Consider the following 20,689-nt stretch of genomic DNA (forward strand, 5'->3'; position numbering starts at 1 on the left):
GAAACAGTGGGGGTGGTATACCACCATTAGGTGGGTGGGGACTCCCTCAAATCAGCCTCCCACTGTTTCCCTCTTGAAATGTTCTGCCTCCCCTCTGCAGGAAGTTTCTCCTCCTGAGAAAATGAGTCTCAGGGCTCAAAACGCTGCTTCTTTCACTACCTTTGTGGTACAATCATCTCTGTGTCCCTTGCTCTATTGTTGAGAATTCCTTCAACTGTGCCAAAAACATGAAAATCCTGGACAGGACTGGGTTGGGGGCATGACACTACCCAGAGGCTCAGGCAGTGTTGTCAGACCTCAGCCTGTCCCACCCTCAGCTCAGCGTGTGTCTGCTTGGAATCATTCTGCAGGCAGCTTTGCCCAGCTGGCAGCCCAGAGGGTCACCAGTGGTCCAGACTCCCAGGAAATTACTCTCCCAAATCCATAGACCAACACCAGGAGAAATTAGAAAGGCCCTGCTTAGGTCACATATCCATGCCTGAACATTTCACTGTTGATGGAGGGATGATGGATTCTGATTGACCAGCATAGACCAGCATCGTCCACCCCTAGGGAGGACAGACAGACACTGTAATTGGCAACCGGGCTAAGACCAGAAACAGTGTATGTGTACTATATTTTCTAAAGATGGACCCCACAATATCCCCTATCCCACATGCTTTTCTTACAATGTGACATTGACACTCTGCAGAACAGCTCTCCAGGGGGCCTTGGACTAACCCAGTTCTCCCCTCTTTCTTGCTTGTAGTTCTCAAGAATAACTGTAGTATGTCCTGGGAATGCCATATCCTAAGATAAGGAGGAACTGCCTGGAACATCTGGGTCTTACTCCTGTCCTTTCTAGGAGATGTAACATCTTGTGTTAAGGAAGAAATACCCAAGACAGCCAGGCTTTGTTCCTTCTCCCCTGGAAGCAGGGTGTCCTTCAAACCTTTATGCAATGTGTCATGTGGCCCCTGAGATACATAACCAGGGCAGGCTGCCTTTCAGGGTTCTTCAGCTGCGATGCAAGGAGACACCAGCAGTAGAGACTTCACCCGCTTGAGCAACTTTCTTGAGCCTCGGGGAACCAGCTCACAATGGATCCAAGGCTTCTTTTGTCCTTTGCTGCCTGTCTAGAAGTAATAAAGGTGCTCCATGTAATTTGTGTGTAAGCATGTTGTGTCTCACTGGACTCAGACAAGTTGGTAACCAGGGCACAAAATCTGGGTGGACCTTTGTGGCTTTCTCAACCAATAGAATATGGCAAAAGTCCTCATTTTCTGGGCCCAGCCTTGGAAACTGGCAGCTTCCACCTGTTGCCTTTTGAGACACTCACCTCTAGAGCCCTGGGCTCCCATTTAAGAATATCAAGGCTGCCATGTTGTGAGGAAGCCCAGGCTACACGGAGGGGCCGAGTGCAGGTGATCTGGCTGATAGCCCCAGTCGAGGTACAAGCCAACAACCAGCATCAACGACCAGCCATGTGAGTGGTGTTGCCTTAAGATGATCCTTGCCTTGAGACTGAGTCCTCCTGGGTGAGACCCAGACATAGTGTAAGCAGAGACAGACCATTCCTGTTCTGCCCTTTCCCAACTTCTGACCCAGAGAATCTGTGAGCATAAGGAATTGCTTGTTTTAAGCCACTAAATTTTGGGTAATGTGTTATGCAGCAAAAGATGACTGGAAGTATGCGTGTGTATGCTGCAGATGGAATCTGTGTCCCCCAAAGTCCACGTATTAGAAACAACCTGCACTGTGACAGTGTTCAGAGGGTGGGAAATCCTGTTATGGTAATTGAAAGGTGGGGCCTTGAAGAGATGGTTAGATTCTGAGGACCGTGCCATAGTGAATGGATTAATACGTTGATCGTTGATCATTTAATGGTGGTCATGGGTGTGGTTCTGAGGGCTTTAAAAGGACAGCATGTGAGAATCTCTCTCTCTGCTCCACTAAGCAAGGTCTCCCCAAGTAGGATCTCCACGCTGTCTGAGTTCAGGGCACCCAATCTTCCTTGTAAGTGGTGCCCCCAAGCTGTGCCATGTCGGTGGCATTGGACTTGAGGTCCCTGTCCCTTTCACCCACCAGACCCACACCAGTCATTCTTGCAGCCCCACCCTGGGCTCCTCTCCACAACCTGCTCCTTCTGCAGGCTCCAGGAACCAACCCAGGAACAGTCTCAATCCTGTTCCTCTTCTTTTCCATACTTTTCCCTTCCTTCTAGGCTTCCCAGACCTGCCTGCCTCCAAGGTTTTCTCTCCTCTTTTCTGAATGCTTAGCTTCTCAGGAAGGTCCCACTTTCTTCATCCTCTACCTCCCAGAGTCATCATCCCACAGGAAGAAGTGGAGCTCCCGCCCCCAACAACACAACACCACAGTTAAGTCACACTGCCTGGCTCGCACCCGCCACCTGCCAGCTGTGTGTCCTTTGGCACTCTTTCTGTCTCACAATGACTTGCCATCCTGCCTGTAAAAGAGAGATAACAATAGTGCCCATCTTGTGGGTTTGCTGTGAGGATTAAAAGAGATAACCCAAGTAAAGAACTCTGCGCTTGGCTCATGTTAATTTAAATGAGACAAGAGCTCTCAAACTCCTTGTTTAAATGAGAATCCCAACAGAGACCCTAGGTTTGGTTTCACTTGATTCATGCAGGAGACAACTCACAAGTATTTCTAACTTTCAGAAAGCAAGAATATTAGCTTAAATATTATTACCAGGGTAATAAATTATTAAGTAAGACAATCCATCGGAATTAAGGGTTCTTTATTTTTAAGAGTGAAAAGTATTTACTACGGAGTACGGCAACCACCTCTGAAGTCAGAGGGCCTTATAAAACCCTTTTGTTAGAAATAACATTTGCAAGGATGGATTTTTGAGGCAGGCTAGAATCTGCTTCCCCATAGCCGCAGGGAAAGTGGAGACTTTTTTTTCACGTCTTATCTTGCTGAGATTTCTTTCACCAGCAGTTATAAGGATGCTCAGTTTCAAGACCAAATATTGGGATTCCATTAGTCAGCGCTGAGGGGGGATAAAAGCAGCTGGCGGAGCTCGAAGCCTACAGTATAAAAGAGGAAAAGGCAGAACGGTGCTAAACGAAGCGCGGGTGTCTCGTACTGTTCATCGTACGCAGGACATGATCACGAGCAGTACCTGCTAAGTGCTGCTTTTGCCTTCAGTCTCATGACATGTAACCCGACTAAAACCATGGTCTAAATGTCGGTGTCACCGTGACCGAAGGCACACTCTAGCCACCAAAAGTTATTTAAAATTATTTCCAGTTCTTCAAGAGTTGGGAAAGTGGGTGCAGGAGGACAAAGGTTGTGTTCTTCCCGGCCCAGGCTGTTCACGGCACCAGGAACACAGCCCCGTGGTGCTTTCCGTCTCAGTCCACAGCCCTGCCACCCACCCCCAGGACAATTTGGGATGAGTTCCTGGAGTCTCCTCTTCCTCACCTGCCTGTCCTGTCTGGTTCAGATCGACGTGAGGCTCAAACAAGGCAGGACTTTGGAAGTCTCCCCTCCCTTTTCCCCAACCAGGGATCTCTTCCCCACTGACCTACCACAGCGCCCAAAACGCTCACCATTCGGCTTACTTCTTTGGTGTAAGAAATTGCCTCTGAAACGTTCCCTGAGAGCAGCAACCCTTTGGCACTGGGTGCAAGCTTCTCAATCACAGGGACTTTGTCTGGTGTGTAGCAGATGCTCAGTAAATATTGGTTGATGAATTAATTAGTGCCCACTAATACAAGCACATAGATGAGCTTAGACCATGTTACTTGCTAACACCTGGCAGATAGCAAGCTCTTGAAGGGACTGGATATGGAGGTGGTTTATTCATCCAGTTAAAAATACTAGCTGTGCCTACAGGCCGAGCACTGTGTCAGGCACTGGGATGCAGGTGAATGGGGCAGAAACTACCCCTTTCTTTGTAGGGATGAAAGGAGCTTCCCCGGTGTGACACTGGGGATAGCCCTACCCTACCCCAGAATGGAACTCCTCTGGCCCCCTGGGCCTCTTCTCCAGAGAACCAGCTCTCTCCAGACTCCCCACCGTACTGAACCCCACCCTGTCCCTTCGCCCACTTCCCCTCCACCCCCGGAGATGTGCTGCTGCTGATCACACACAATGAGGGACCAGAGGTGAGGGGGCTGCAGTCACTGGAAATGGCCATTATCCAGTAAGACAACCCCCAAGGCCTCCAGCCAGCACCACCCACAGCCCTGGCTACCAATTACCAGGATGAAAATCCCTCCGCTCTATTTCACTGCAGACACCCTGCCCCCTCAGCTGCCCTCGCTTCCTTCTGTGGGCCCATTTCACGCCTCTCTGCCTCAGAAAAGGCCCCAAACCAAAGGGACAGGCAGGCTCTGAGTGTCGGCCCCTTCACCCAAAGTGTTCCCCACACCCACACCTCACGCATCTGTGGTGGGCTCAGGCGCCTCTCTGAGCCCAGTCCCCACCCTCTGTCCCTTCTGCAGGGCCAGAAGAGGGGCTATTCACCCCCCTCACCGGGGAGGACACCCCGGCGTCCCCACCTCCCCCAAGGGACCTGGTGCTTGTGCTTGACACAAACCTGATGATGTCAGCAAATTGGCACAGAGGTGAGGGAGTCCATCTGAAGTCCCTACAGGCAGATCTGAGACAAGATCAGGGAATTTCAAGCAGGAAAAGGACTTCAGAGATAAGAGCTCTACTCTTCATTTTCTCCCTCCAACAGCAGAGTGATCAGAGTTTGCCTTTTCCCCCTCCTTGCAGAACCAACTGGAAACTAAAGCAGCCGGAGGGCTTGGCAGGACCCAATGATCTACGGAAACTGCAGGATTTTATTAGCTTGGCGCAGACAGGCAGGAGATCCAAGGAAACGAGCTCAACAGTGCAGGAGGCAGGCGGGGGCTGGAGACTCACTCTATCCCCTCCTAAAACACAGCCCAACTCAGGCTTGAGAAGCAGAGACTGCGGACCATGAACCTCCAGGACACAGAAACAGGAACGGGGGAACTGGGGAGCTATGTTCTACCTCAGCTCTACTTTGGGGACCTTGGACAAGGCCCCTCCTGCCTCTGGGCTTCAGTTCACTCAGCTGTAAGATAAAGAACTTGCATTAGATCAGTTCATTTTCAAATTCTTCACATCCCCTCTATAAACAAAATCTTTGGTAGAAGTCCCATAGATGAAACAGGTCTGGAAGGTGGTGGTTGAGGGGACCCAAAGTCCTGCCCCTTTGCCCTGCAGAGACTCCTGAGAAACATGGTGTGCAAACATCTGGCCTCAATGGTCCCAGGATTTTCTGGTTGAGGGCAGGCGAGGGTCCCACTCGAGAACAGATTGGGAGACACAGGGCAGGTTTCTGGATGGCTCTTGAGGGAAGCAGTAGGCAGGACTGGCAGAGAACACATGGAAGAGCATCTCAGACCTCAGGAGGTGCAAAGGCCCTGAGGCAGGACCATGGAAGTCATGGGTAAGGGCCATGGGAAGGGCCTCTGTTGGCACAGGAAGCCCTCTAGGGGATTTAGGAGTCATGGTCAGATGGGCATCCCCAGTGTTTCTTCTTGAGCACCCAGATCTTTAAGATTCCCAATGCAGGCAAAGGTGAGCCCCAGCAGAGCAGATCCCAGAAAGTTGTGCATGCCCTGGGTTGCCTTTTTGTAGTGCCTGCCCATCCCTTACATGCCCTGCCCACTTCTGTGTCCCTCTGGATTCCCCTCCTCTTCCCTTCCCTCCAGAGAGGGTCGCCCTGAGATGTAAATGCCAGGGCTGGGGTGGCTCTGGCTGGCAGCTTGACACGGTCTCTATGGGACCTCAGAGAGTTGGATGATGGGATTTTTAAGGGGAGAGAGAACTGCTGAACCCACCCCCCTCCTGTTTCTAAAAGTGAGCCCTCGAAGGGGAAAGAAGACTCTTTTTGAGCAATGTTGCTTGGGCAACTGAATATTCACAAGCAAAAAAAAAAAAAAAAAAAAGGCAGTAAGACCCCTTCCTTATATCACTGACAAAAGTCAACCACAAATGACTCATAGACCTAACTGTAAGAGCTAAAACTATGAAACTCTTAGAAGAAAACACATTAGTAAATCTTCATGACCTTGGGTTAGGTAAAGCCTGCTCAGATACAACACCAAAAGCACAAGTAACAAACTAAAAAATAGATGAATTAGATTTTGTCAAAATTAAAAACTTTTGAACCTGAAAGAACACCATCAAGAAGGTGAAAATGTAACCCACAGAACGGGAGAAAACATTTGCAAACCATATCTGATAAGGAACTTGTATCCAGTATTTACAAAGAACTATTACAACTCAATGATAAAAAGGTTACCCAATTTAAAAATGGGTAAAGAATCTGAATAGACACTGCTCCGAAGATTATTTACAAATGGTCAATAAGCACACGAAAAGATGCTCACTGTTATCAGGGAAGTGCAAATCCAAACCACAAGCAACTACCACCTCACACCCACGAGGATGGCTGCTACCAAGTGTTGGTGACAACGTGGAGAAATTGGAACCCTCGTGTACGGCTGGTAGAAATGTGAAATGGTACAACAACTTTGGAAAACAGTTCCTCAAAGTGTAAAACATACAATTACCATATGATCCAGCAATTCCACTCCGAAGCATATATACCCAAGACATACAAAAATATAGGTCCACAAAAAGATTTGTGCATAAATCTTCATAGCACCAATAACCATAATAGCCAAATAATGCAAACCACCAAATGCCCACCAGCTGGGGACTGGATAAATACAATGTGGTATGTTCACACAATAGAAAATTATTCAGTAATAAAAAGGAATGAGGTACTGATGCCTGCCACCACGTGGGTGAACTCAGAAAACATGAAGGTAGCCAGTAGCAAAGACCACATACTGTATGATCCCATTCATATGAAATATCCAAAATAGGCAAATCCACAGAGACAGAAGGCAGGTGAGTGGTCATCAGGGGTTGGGGTTTGGGGAAAACAGGTAGCTGACTGCTAATGGGGACCAGGTTCCCCTGGGGGCGATGAAAACGTTCCGAAATGAAATAGTGCTGATAGTTACATGACCCTGAATTGCACTTTCTATGAATGAATTGTATAGTATGTGAATTCTACTGCAGTAAAGCTGTTAAACAAAAGAAATATTTTTAAAATGAGCCCTGGCCGTCAACCCCCAGCTCTCTCTGACTCATCCCCTCACATGGAACCGTGGTGAAGGGAGGGGATTTCAGTCCTGTGTCTTCTCTCACAGGCCATGTGACTTGGAGAAGTTACCTAAGCTGTTAGGCCTCAGTGTTCTCGTGTGTAAGTTGGGGGTGTGAAATAAAGCCCCCACATCATAAAGTGTTTTGAGAGTGAGAGAAGAGCAGGTTGCATGACACCCGGCCCATGGGAACGTGCTCCACCAACGTAGTTGCGATCCTACTGCACGCCAGGCCTCCAAGGGCTCACAGCCTAATCGAGAAACAGCGTGTAAAGGACACCTTCCCCCCAGAGTCAGTGATGTCGGGGATCCTGAGAATCACACGCAGCTCCAAGCCTCAAATGAGGAAGGGACAGTTCTGAGAAGGTGCTGCCTAGAGGAGGGGGCTTCTGAACAGCACTTTGGAGATGTCCCCATCCAAGACCAGTAGTTCCCAAAGCAGCCTGATACTCTCATCGGGGGGGGGGGTCTCACCCGATTCATCAAGTCTCAATCTTTAGTATAAGGAGCCTGGGAATCTGCATTTTCCAAAAGTTCCCCTGGTGAGTCTAATCACCAGGTTTGGAGACAGCTGGGGAGAGAGGAAAAAAAGGTAGGGACAGGGACCCTCTGAGACATCCAAAGCAACAAGAGAAGGAGTCTGAGCCTCCGCCGTCCCTCCACACCCTGTGCCGCTGTGTCCTCAGCAAGCAGAGCACATGCAGGGGACACTCGCTCTCCATCCCCCCCAGCAGGGCTGGTGCTGGACGGATGTTATCTGCCTCCCCGAGGGCTTCTTTGCTGTACAGACAGCGTTCTGCGAGCTCTTTCGAGGGCTCCCGGGAGCACTGGAGTGTCTGTTTACAGTTCATTAGCTACTTGACAGAAAGGCTCTGAGAGGGAGAGACATAAAGAGAAAGTGTCAGGGCTGGGCCCCTGCAGATCCGTCAGAAATGAAGATAAAGTTGCGTGCGGATGAGCAGGTCTGACAGCAGCAACAGCGGCTCCAGCCTTGCAGGTGGACGGTGGACGTGGCTCGGGCAGCCTTCCCGACGCACTGCCCCCAACCCTGCCCAGCTGTCTGAGGCCTCGTGCCCGCCTCCCAGCTCCCCTGCTGCCCTGTCTGCCGGCTCCGATGGCTACTCATGTCCCAGAAACAATTACGATGTCCAGCGAGTGGTGATCGGCTAGAGAAATGACACCTTGTTTGCTCTGCGGAATATTATCTGACCATTAAAAGTGATATTTACAAAGACTGTCGTTACACAGGGAAATACTTTAATGCTATAGGAGTAAGTGGGAAAAAAGCAAGATGCAAAATTGTATCAACAGTGTCAACCTGGTGAGATGAAAATTACACATAAGAAAAAAAAAAAAAACTGGGAAGAAATACTCCAAAAAATGTTGCTGATGGTTGCTGCTGGCTGGTGGGGACAGGAGTAATCGTCTCTACTTCCTTCTTTTCTACATTTCCCAAATTTTCCATATGGAGCAAGATTGCTTCTGTCATAGCAGCAACAAAGTTTATTTCAAGAATAAAAGACTTTAAATCTATTCACATCTGAGCTTGTTCTGTCCTTCCACCTACAGGGCGAGGACAGACCTGGGGTGGGAACATGGGACTCGTGAGGCCCCAGCTTCCCCTGCCCGAGGCCCGGCCTCCTTAAGGCTGAAGCCCATGTTTCCCGCCCTGAGCTGGGGGCCTGAGCTGTTATCCACCCTGAATCCATCTAGGAGAATCTAAGGTGAAAGCCTGGGTGACAGTTCCCACAGCCACCCTTCCAGCTGCATTTTGGGGCACGGGGGGCTTCCTGAGAGCTGGGCTTCCGAGCAGAAGATAGGCCTCCTGCACCCCATGCTCACTGCTGGAGGGAGCCCAAGGGTGCACTATGGAAGGTGGCAGCGCATCTTCCCTGCCTCAGCCCCTGAGACCTACAGATGGAAAAACAAAAAGACAGAACTCAGATCTGAGTTTTCGGGAGGAGAAGCGGGGGTGGGAGCGTGGGGGTGGCTGAGGAAGCTGCCAGAGCGGTGTTCAGCAAGCCCTCGATGCTGGTAACAAGAACCACATCACCAGTCCATTGCATGGATGTAGTGGGTTGGATAGCACCCCTCCCACCCCGCCCAAAGGTCCCTGCACCCAGATCCTGTGGGTGGGAATTTATTTGGAAAAAGGGTCATTGCAGATGTAATCAAATGAAGGATCGCGAGATGGGATCATCCTGAATTAACTGGATGGTCCCTACATCCGATGCAACATGTCCTTCTAAGAGACAGAAGAGAGACACAACCACGTGGAGGTGACACCCATGGGAAGACGGAGATGGAGAAGGGAGTGCTATATCCGCAAGCCAAGGAACGCCGAAGACGGCTGGCACCCCCAGAAGTCAGGAGAGAGAGACACGGCAGATCCTCCCTCGAAGCCTCCAGAAGGAACCACCCCTGCCAACACCGTGATTTCGGGCTTCTGGCCTTCAGAACGGTGGGAGAACATGTTTCTACTGTTCAAAGCCATATAACCGGTGGTAGTTGGTTCCGGCAGCCCTAGGAAATGAATCCGTGGCTAAGCCTTCCTATCCCCCACTGTGGCTGATGAGACGGGCTCTTTCCTCGCTCTTTCCTCGTCCCCGTCTTACAGACAGGGAAAACGAGGCTGAGAGAAGGTAAGGAACTCTCCACAGCTACACAGCAGCAAGCAGTGAGACCAGAACTGGGGCCCAGCTCTGTCATCCATCGGAGTCCCTAACGGTGCCAGGGCCTGTGCTGAGGCTTTAGCCCCATGATTCCTAGCTCTGGGCTCAGGTTCTAGAGCCATCACTTATGAGATGGGCTGTGTGACCCCACACAAGTTACTTAACGTCTCCAAGCCTCAGTTTCCTCGTTTACAAATCGGAGAGAGTATCAGAAACTACCTTCAGGGTTGTCTTAAGAGTTTGAAAACTATTGTAAAGCTTTGCACCAGGCAACTTTCCCACATTGGGAAAATCCTCTGTGCTCCATCTGCTCCCAAGAAACCCCGGCCACCAGGCAGACATGAGCCCAGCCTCCCTCTGCCACGCAGACCCGAGCCCAGCCTCCCTCTGCCACGCAGACACGAGCCCAGCCTCCTTCTGCCACGCAGACACGAGCCCAGCCTCCCTCTGCCACGCAGACACGAGCCCAGCCTCCCTCTGCCACGCAGACACGAGCCCAGCCTCCCTCTGCCACGCAGACACGAGCCCAGCCTCCCTGCACCAGCACACTCCAGACGCTCGCGGCTTCCAGCAGGCCGGGGCAGCTCTAACAGCAACTGCAAATTATGCTCGTCAATTAGGGTTTGGCTAATTGTAACTTTATGGACTGGTAGTAGACGTGGCTTTAAAAATCTCATTTGTAAACACACAGCGGCCCTGCTGAGCAAGTGCCTGGTTGTATAAAAACTCTTTTAGGCAGAAATATATGGGCTGTGGTGGCTGACTCTCCAGGACGGCTTCTCATTCATTATGTTTTTTTCTCCTCCCTGTGCTAAGTGGCGCCATGTGAAGCTTATCCGCCAGTGCGGCTGCCTCTCGCTTCACCCCATAAATCCTTGTCTTGCCATTGACCCGAGCACAGCCACCTGCCCATGCCACAGTGACACGGTGGCAACTGGATGGAGGCTGCCCCTTGCTTGGGCCCCACTTCTCAAAGAGCTTAAGGCCCTGCCCTCTTGAGGGGATACCTGGAGGGGGAGGGGTGTGGCAGAAAAAGAACTGGCCTGGGGGCGAGGCCCCAAATGCTGACTCCTTTGCACCAGGCACCTTGCTTGCCTTGCCCCTTCCATCTTCATGTAACCCTGTGTGGTTGCTATTAATTGACATCAGCCCAATTCTGCAGATGAGGAAACTGAGGCACAAAGCAGTCAGCTGGGAAGTTGGGGAGATGGCATTCAAATCCAAGCACTCACCCCCATGTTCTTCTCCAGCACAATGTTTCATCTATTAGAACTCACCATGGTAAGTTCCTCACCCTGAGCATTTGTGCACCAAATCCAGACCACCACCTGTTTTTGTAAATAAAGTCTTATTGGAACACGGTCATGCCCATTTGTTTACACATTGTCTATGGCAGCTGTTCATGTGACAAGGGCAGAGTTGAGCAGTTGTGACAGAGCCCGTGTGGCTCACAAAGCCTAAACTATTTAACTTCTGGCTCTTTACAGAAAAAGTTTGCCAACTCCTGATCCTGAACCTCAGTTTTCTCACCTGTTCAATGGCAGCAGTGGTGAGGCTCGCTCTTGGGGCTGTTGTGCAGATGACATGAGGTCACCTGCATACAGGCCCAGTGAGCACCCAAACATAGCCAGACTCAATGGCTGTCACTCCCACCTGTCTCCGTCTCCCCGCCTCACACACACACCCTTGACTGCCACGCCCCCATCACATCGTTCTCACTGGGCACCAGAGGCTCCTAGGGAAAGAGTTTCCCAAGAGCCAAGACACAGGCAGGGGAGGCTGGGCTGAGTTTAGCGATTCCAAGTCGTCAGGAAATCAAGACAAGGGAGACCTCCGCCCCCTAATCGTCCCCCTTCCCGCTGACACCATTCCAGCATGCCTCTTATGCTGAGCCCCAGCCTTGGCTCAGCAGAAAATGTTTCACTTTAAGAATGGAAAGCTATTTTTAAAAAGGAATTTTGTTATTCTGTTGAAACTCATTCCCCAAATGAGTTAAGTCTCCAGCCGCGCAGCCACACACACTAAAGAAAAGTAGCTAAATAAACAGTCACTAATTTGCACAGGATCGAGTCCTGACCCACTTTTGGGTCTTGCCTTTCTAAACATATTCTTTATGGTTGTCTATTTATCACCGACCCAGTTTTCTTTCCCATGTGCCAAAAGTCGGACTCTCTTCAGCCCCAAATGAACACTCAGTTTGTTGTTTAAATGATTTAGGTTACATATTTAAGCACCTGAATTACATTTTATTTACAACTACAGTCAGTTAACAAATATATGGCCTAACAAGGTTGCCACATACAGCTGTGCCGGCTGTGCACTGCACAAATCTAGGGGACACTATTCACACTCTGTGTTCATAGATTTGTATATGAATTAGGACAACTGTCTATCAGTAGAATATCTTGAAAAGGGGCCTCCTTTCTTGGATTTGCACAGAGGACCATGAGCTGGGTTCTCAGGAAACAGCTGTAAACACAAAACCCAGAGTCACTGTCCTTGTGGAGTTCACAGTCTAGTTAAGAAAATCAGACACTGGAGAGGTAATAAGAAGGGTGGCAGTGAAAAAGACAAGAATATGGGGGTTCTCTGGGGAATCTGGTTGGGGGAGAGGGATAAGTAGGAATCAGCTAGGTGACAGGGTGGGGGTGAGCAGAGAGTGGAAGAATGTTCCAGGCCAGGGCACATCATGTGAAGAGGCCTGGAAGCAGTAAGAGCATTGACTATTTCTCTCTAAAGGAGGTGCAGCCTGACTCATTTCTGCAGCACAGCTCGTTTCCACCTCCTTTAGGAACGTGGTGTGCTTTCTCCTGCACATCCCTGGGAGCAGGAACTGCATATCATGCCTGATGAAAAGAGAAGGCAGAACGTTTTGGCTTGTTTTGCGGTAATGGCCCGCTCGGTGGAACAGGGCCAACGGGTAAGTACACTTGATGCTTTAGGCTGAATCACAGGCGCCCAGTGACCCAGAACACACTGTGTCTAGAAGAATGAACAGGGACCAAGTGTGGCCTAGCAGGCAGCTCAGCCACTCAGCGAGGCATGGACTGATCCAAACACAGCCCAGGAGCCCGGCATCTGCAGATTGCTGCCCGCATGAGAAACCAGGGCAGGGGCACTGGGACTCGGCCCCATCTCATCCTTGGCCTTGGCCTTGGCTTCTATGCTTTGGCCTCTTCCCAAGTAAGGCCAGAGTGATACTAAAGAGCAGAGGCTGCCTATGTTAATATCACCTCTGACATCTCTGAGCTGTGTGACCCTGGACAAGTTACTAAACCTCTCTGCGCCTCTGATGCCTCATCTGTCAGATGGCCTAATAAGAGCACCTGCCTCATAGGGTCATTCATTCATTCAACAATTATTAATGGAGTGCCTCCTGCGTGCAGGCAGTAGGAACCCTCCCCTCATGGAACTTAACATACGCAGGTGTATTGTGAAAATCCAGTAAGAAAATCCACTTTCAGGTGCAGCACAGAGCCTGGCTCATAGGAGGCCTCTGCTTGTCCATTTTCCTCTTCTATCAGCAAATCTGGGGGCAGCCGCTGTGAGCAGACAGTAAGATCCGGTGACTCCTGAATGTGAAGCACAGAGCTCAGCGGTCCTGTGCTGGGAAACTGAGGGGCCACAGGTGGTACTGGGAAGTGACAAAGTCTCAGCTCCTGGTGGGGGTGGAGGCAATTCACTCGCTGCTTCCTCATCCAGGTGGCAGGATCATTTATTGAGATACTGATTTGGTGTGCGCTGTCTTTCCAACTGTGCACACACGTGCACACAGACCAGGCAGTGGGCTTCTTTTTCCCTTGCCTGGGGTGGGGATGGGCTTGCAGGGGAGAAAGCAGAAGCCCTCACACTTTAGGGAAAAGTTTCAGCCCTTTCAAGAGATGATATCCCTGAGGAAAGGGAACATGGCCTTTGAGGCCAAAAAGAGAGGAAGAAACCAGAAGGAGGGAGACCTCCCCAGAGGGACAGGGACAGAGGTCCCTGAGGACCCCTCACTCCTGCACTCTCAGTCCACATGTTGTGAAGAGACTGCACCCTGGAGCCGGAGGCAAACACCTGACCCAGGCTGGCAGTCTGTTCATTCCAGCCCCTTGGCTGCAGTGGTATGGGGGTTTCAGGGGCAACTACTGGACGGGACCTGGGAGGACTGGGGCTGAGCTGCTGGCAGCCATGCTGCCACCACCACAGGAGAGCCCGTCTGAAGCCACACCAAAGACACTGCCAGCCAGTGGAGAGAGAGCTGGGCTCTGGAAGGCGGATGTGCCCCTCGTTCTGTTTCAGGAACCAATACGTTTTCTTTTTGGCTTAAGCCAGATTGTGCTGGATTTTCTCTTCCTTGTTGGCAGCAGCTGCCTGGAGCACAGTGTTGGGAAGGATGCTGAGGAGTACGTGTGGTCAGGGGGAGGACCATCATGCATGAGTTTCTGGGTCTGCCACACATCAAAAGGAGGAAATGAGAGTATGCATGTCACACATTGGCCACCCCTGACCTGGAGGCACCAGGCGGAAGCAATCAGTCCACAGGCAGTGGCAGAGATGAAACGAGAGGCTGCCTCTCCGGGCCCTGGAGTGTCATGGTTTAGCCAACCGGCTCCAGAACCAGGTTCAAACCCCAGTTCTGCCACTTACCAGCTGTGGAACCCTAGGCAATTTACTGCGTCTCTCTGGGCCTCAGTTTATACATCTGTAGAATGGGAAAGAAGAAAAGCACCTATGTAATAGGATTTTGGAGAGGAACGAATAGCGTGTTCTCAATAAGTGTTAAATTTAAAAGTGTTAGATTCGCAGATGTGGTGCTAGTTGAATTTATAGGATGTAAACTCTTCCTTTCTCTGCCATGAAAATGCTCACACATTGCACATGTACACATGTACTCGACCTCTTCCTGGCCTCCTCTTCAGACACAGTCGGGGGTAGTGGACATGCCTTGGGGCAGATGTGGCCCTGGCTGCTCCTGCTTTTCAGAAGTACTAGTGGTGGTTGTAGGGTCACACCATGAGCTCCCGAAAGCGCCATTTAACCTGATTCAGGTGGCCACCACAGAGGCTGTATTTGTCCAGGAGCTGAAGCCAGGGTTACAGAGAACCAAAAAGATCTTTAAAAAGAGTCTACCTACAATGTGGGTTAATGGGGTGGCTTTGGTTCCCGTGGAGACAAAGGGAAATTACAAGCTTGAAAAGATGAGGCTGCATGAAGGGGAGAGCAGTGAGAAAACAGCTTTCTTCTGGAAGACCTGCAGCTAAGCTTCTGCCCCAGAGCACTCAGTAGCTCTGGCCAAAGCAGAGAGTACAGCTTACCCTCCCACTCTGTCACCTCCAATTTAGGGCTTTCTCATGTCAAGGGACCAGGGTTTTCTGAACCCATTCAAACCTGAGATGCTCTAGATAGTCAGCTGGCATGTCTCATGATTAAAAAACAGATCAACTGTTCTGTTAGTGTAGGGTGATGGGTTTTAATTTTTTTCTCTACTTCCGACATTTTCTTTGTTTGTATCATTTTGAAAATAATCATAGCTAACACTTATATACCCCTTACCGTGCACCAGTCACTTCACAAATATTAGCCCTTGAAACCCTCACAACTAATCTCTGTGGGCCCAGTACAGGTGAGGGAGCAGGGGCTCAGAGAGGTTGAACAACTTGCTCAGGGTCACACAGCTAGGAAGTGATGGAGTCTGGCTACAGCGTCCGTGCCCCCACAGCTACTCCACACTGCCTTGCAAAAATGTGACCATCCGTCTTTGGCTTCATGAGTGATGAATCACTGCTTTCAGTCACATGCTGATTCACCCCGTCTGATGTGTCTGAGGGCTGAGGCACAGGTCTGAGCTCTGATATCTGAGACTCTCTCATCAAAAGATGCTGCAGAAAATTTGTTAGAAATCTGTTTTTATCAGGGTTCTCCAAAGAAACAGAACCAATAAGATATAGCTGTAGCTAGCTAGCTATCTGTCCATCCATATACGAAGAGAGTGAGAGAGAAATTGGTTTTAAGAAATTGGCTCATGCAATTGTGGGACTGGCAAGTTTGAAATTTGTAGAGCAGGCTGGAAATTCAGGTAAGAGCTGATGTTGCAGTCTTGAGTCCAAAATCTGCAAGGCAGGCCAGCAGGCTAGAAACTCAGGAAGCGTTTTTATGTTGCAGTCTTGAGGCAGAATTGCTTCTTTCTTGGGAAACCTCAGTCTTTGCTCTTGAGGTCTTCCACTGATTGCATGAGGCCCACCCACACTAAGGGAGTAACGTACTTTCCTTCACGTCAACTGATTGTAAATGTCAATCACATCTACAAAACGCCTTCACAGCAACATTGTGAAGAATGTTTGACCAATCACCTGGACACCGAGCCAACATGACGCACAAAATGAGCCATCACAGGATTCAGGCAGGCTCGTCAATTATTAAAAAGAAAAGATGCTTTACTGGGAAGTCAGGGATTTGTGGCCAGCTTGGTCATTGACTCTTTCCCAAAGTATTGGTTACCTGGTCTGGTTCATCCCAAGGATCCCCTACCCTCATTCCTTCTCAGGTTGACAGAGTAGCAAATGGGACATATGAAGAAATAGACAAAGAAGCTGGCTCCATCCTGGGTAGGACCAACCCTTCCCCTCATTCTGAGCCCTGCTGTGTGCAGGACAGATGGCCCAGATGTCTGTAGAGTTGGATTCTCAAAGGTGCCCACCAACAGCATGGCCTTTGGCAGGAGCAAAGCTGCCACATCTCGCCAGTGCAAAGGTCCTGAAACAAACAACACCCAACGGACCCCATAACAGAGGGGCGGCAAGCAGATTGACAAAAACTGGATTTGTCTGTATCTTTTCAGCTTGGAAGACCTTAAAATGCCAACTTCAAATTCAGACAGGCTCCTGGGAGATCCCAGAGAGCGTCCAAGCCCCTCCCATGCCTCTTATTTTGGCCAGGGGAGCTCAAAGCGCTCTTTCCTCGCTTGGCAGGCTCTTCTTCCACCCTCCCAAGAGTGGGTTGTTTAAAAAAATAGTCCAAGCCCCATCAGAGGTACCAGAACCTGTGGACAGAGGGTTGGGAATGTCAGAAGGGACAAGAGCAGGGAGCAGGATCTCCCACTATGTGGCAGACGATCATCAATCATCTCCCCCAATGCCAAAGGCAGGGAGGGAAGGCGGGGAGGGTGGTTTCCTGGACCTAGATTGCCTGCGTTTGAGTCCTGCCTCTGACGCTCACTTGCTGTGTGACCTTGAGCAAGCTGCTTAACCTCTCTGTGCCTCCGTTTTCTCATCTGTAAAGTGGGGATGGTAATCATACCTGCCCGTCAGGTTACTGTGAAGATTGAGTTAAGATGGATAATGCATTTAGTAGAGTGCCTGGCACACAGTAGGCCCACAATAGACATTAGCTGTTATCACCCCCATGACAACCTGTGGGGAAAAGACAGTGTCCCATGTTCCTGATGAGGATTCAGGCTTGGAGAGTTAAACATGCAGTTAGGAAAGGATGGGGCAGGTCGGGGATTGGGGCCTGGGCTGTCTTACCACCCACCAGTGCTTTTCCTGCTTCACTGGAGCAGCCTCATCCTGTCCTCAAACCCGCCGCCCACCGCATCTCAATTCCATCCTTCCAGATGCTCAGGCCAAAATCCTTCATGCCTTCCCTAACTCTGCTCTTTCTCTCACGCCTCTCCACCAACCTGTCCTCAAGTCCTTTCAACACTGCCTTCAAAATGTATCCAGAATCCGTGGGTGCCTCACCACCTCCCGCCACCCACTGGCCCAAGCCTGGAGTGTGGCAGGGTCTCCCAAATGGTCTCCGGCATTTGCCCTTCCAGCCCCTGCAGACTCTTCTCCAGAAACAGCAGCAGCTTAAAACCTTCCAACGGCTCCCGTCTCACTCAGGTCAAAGTCAAAGTCCTTACAGTGGCCCCAAGGTCCTGCACGCTCTGGCACCCAGCCATGCACTCGTCTGCTCGAGCCACAGTGGATTCCTGATGGTCTTCAAATGCACGCCCTGTTCCATCTCATCTAACTGCAATGCTCTCCCCCCACAGACCACATGGCTCACACCCACCCCTGCTTTAGGTCTTTGCTCTCAGGCCACCTCCTCAGAGAGGCTTTCATGGATTGCCCTGTTTAAAATGGCAGATCCCCCCAACAAGCCCCTCTCCTGCTTTCCCTTATCACCATCTCACGAGCCATAGTTCTTATTAACTATTTACGTATTTACCTGATTCTATTTTCTCTTTTTCTCTGCTAGAATGTAAGCCCCATGATGACAGGAATACCTGCCTGCTATATCTCCATGCCTTAAAATCCATGCCTGGAACAGAGAAGGTGCTCAGCAAATGTTTGTTGAATGAATGAATGACCCAGCTGAGCTTAGAAGGAGAGAAGCCATGCTTGGTGATCAGTCCTCTCTCTCCTCTGGATGACATCGGTGATGTGCAGGCACCCATCTGCCCATAACAGGAGCTCAGTAAGCGGGTGCAAGATCTGGGTCTCTCTGCCTTTTGTTTTGTGGCTGCTTAGAACATCTTTTTCTAAACCCTTTCCATTCTGTGACCTCCATTAAGTGACTGCATAGGTTTTCCTGGGGCACCTCTCAACTGGTGGAGAGAGAATCCAGTCCCCAGATGGAGCTGTGTTCAGGGTTGAGGGTGGTTCTGTGTCACTGCTAGAGCTGGCAGATGGCTGCTCACATACAAGACAAGCCACAGGAGAGAAAGGATGGAAGGGGATGGCCAGGAGAGAGAGCAGAAAAAGAGAAGATAAATGCCTTTGGTACTTCTTTTTCATTGCACCTGCACTATAGCTGGAATAATGGAAATCGAAATCGTAGGTAAAAGAAATCACCCCCAGTCCTGACACCCTCAACAAATCACACAGTGGCATGTTTATTTGTAATGAGAGGTCCTGGGCAGAGGCTGCAGTCAGTGGCTCCTGGGACACACAGCAGGGGACAGGGGGTCCAGGGCCGCTCCCTGCGTTCCCAGACTCACTGCCAACACCACTGGATGAGCAGAGGCTGAGCAGGCTTCAACTTAGGTCCCATCTGGAAAATGGGACAAAGTAGCCCAAGCCTGAAAAATGTAGAGGCAGCACATTCAGGAAGTGGCAGATACTGCAGTGGGGTTAGAGGGAGGCAGAGCGGGGAGAGTTAGAGGCAGGGCTGTGACAACAGACAGCTGCGAGTGGCTCTCAGCTGCACCCCTTCCTGGCTTGGCAAGTTACTTAAAACCTCCCGAGCCTTGGTTTCAGCCTCTGCAAGACGGGGCTACATCTATCTCACAAGGTTGTTCTGGAGATTAAATAGTATAACACCTATTTATAATTATGTGTTTAGATATAATCGTATGTATACATATATATTCATATATAATATATACAACTTAGCATATATATATCATTTGTATATGCAGTAAGCCCTCTGTCAATGATAACTGCTATTACTACTACTATTATTGATATTATTATTATTATTTTATTAAAGGGAATAGCAGAGTGAAGAGAGGAAGGAAATCTAGAATGACAATACCTTTTTCTCTTGTGCTTGACCAAGGTTTTGAACGCAGCAGACAGAGGAGGGACCTCCTTTAGCATATATCACTCAAAGCACAAGAAAATGGCTGTTTCCCAGACAACACAACAACTACAACAAAGCATTCTAACATATCTCACACACATATTTGCTTTCATCAAAATCAAGCTAATGTGATTGTCAAGCCTCCGAGGGCTGCTCCTGGCTCATTTCCCCTCTGCAGGGCTTCGCAGGCAGAACTCCCACCTCAGAGCCCCAAATCCTGACAAATGGGAAACCAACAGCTCGGGAAATTGCAAGAACCCTGTGATTTAAGGAAATGCACAACATGGGAAGTAAATATGCTCCTGAATTCTCTCTGCCTCCCATTTCTTCACCGGGGGCCGCCCTGGCTCCCTCAATGAGCACAGTCACAGGACAGGGAGCAGGAGGTGCAGATCGCAGGAGCGCAGGCTCTGGGGTCAGGATGCCTGGGTCCAAAGCCCCACCTCCTCACTGCCCAGATGAGACCCATAGCTGATCCTTAGACCTCTCGGAGCCTCAGTTTCCCCATCTGTAAATGGGAGTCATCAGAGTCTCTACTTCCTGGGCTTCTGGTGCTGACTGAATGAGATAGTATGTGAAACCACATAGCACGACTCTCCTGTAGGGGATGCTATGGGCACCCTGAAACCCACCGGTGCTCACCCTTCCTGCAAAGCCCACGGCTTCCTGCTGCAAGGCTCTGTGGGTTCTTGGCTGAGACTTTCCTCACTGCACGAGCACTTTCAGCTCTCTCATGGGGATGATGAAGAAATGGTGGGTAAATACCTGCTTCTTTGCTCCTCACCCGGGGCAGCTTTGAGGTCTGCTCTACGAAGTCTCCCAGCGGTCCCCAGGAGAGTGAGCCTCAGGTGCCCACAGTGGTCACCTGCTCACAACACACCCTGTATTGGCTTCCTTCCCTCGTCTCTTCCAACTTCACTTCTCCCAGCTGGTGTTGCTGGTGTTTCTTAGGACCACCTCTCGAATAAACTATCTGCATTCGTGACTTGTCTCTGAGCCTGTTTCTGAGGAAATTCAACCTAAGATCGTGCTCAATAAAGGTCAGCTATTAATAACAGAAAAAAGAAGGCTGGGCCATAGTGTGGTAGCATCTTGAGTCTGAGATCCCAGCAGATCATCTAGTTATTGTCCAGGATAAAGCTCAGGCGGCGGACATGGCAATTGGGGATCACCCACAGAGACGAGATAGGGCTTTTTTGTTCTTTGGTTTCTATTTTCCAAAGATTTATAGAAACAGAAATAAGGTGGTCAGACCCCGGTGAGGGGTGGAAACCAAACCTGGTTTAGAGTGAACCAAAGCAC

Source organism: Cynocephalus volans, chromosome 8 (assembly GCF_027409185.1).
Source record: "Cynocephalus volans isolate mCynVol1 chromosome 8, mCynVol1.pri, whole genome shotgun sequence".
NCBI lineage: Eukaryota > Metazoa > Chordata > Mammalia > Dermoptera > Cynocephalidae > Cynocephalus > Cynocephalus volans.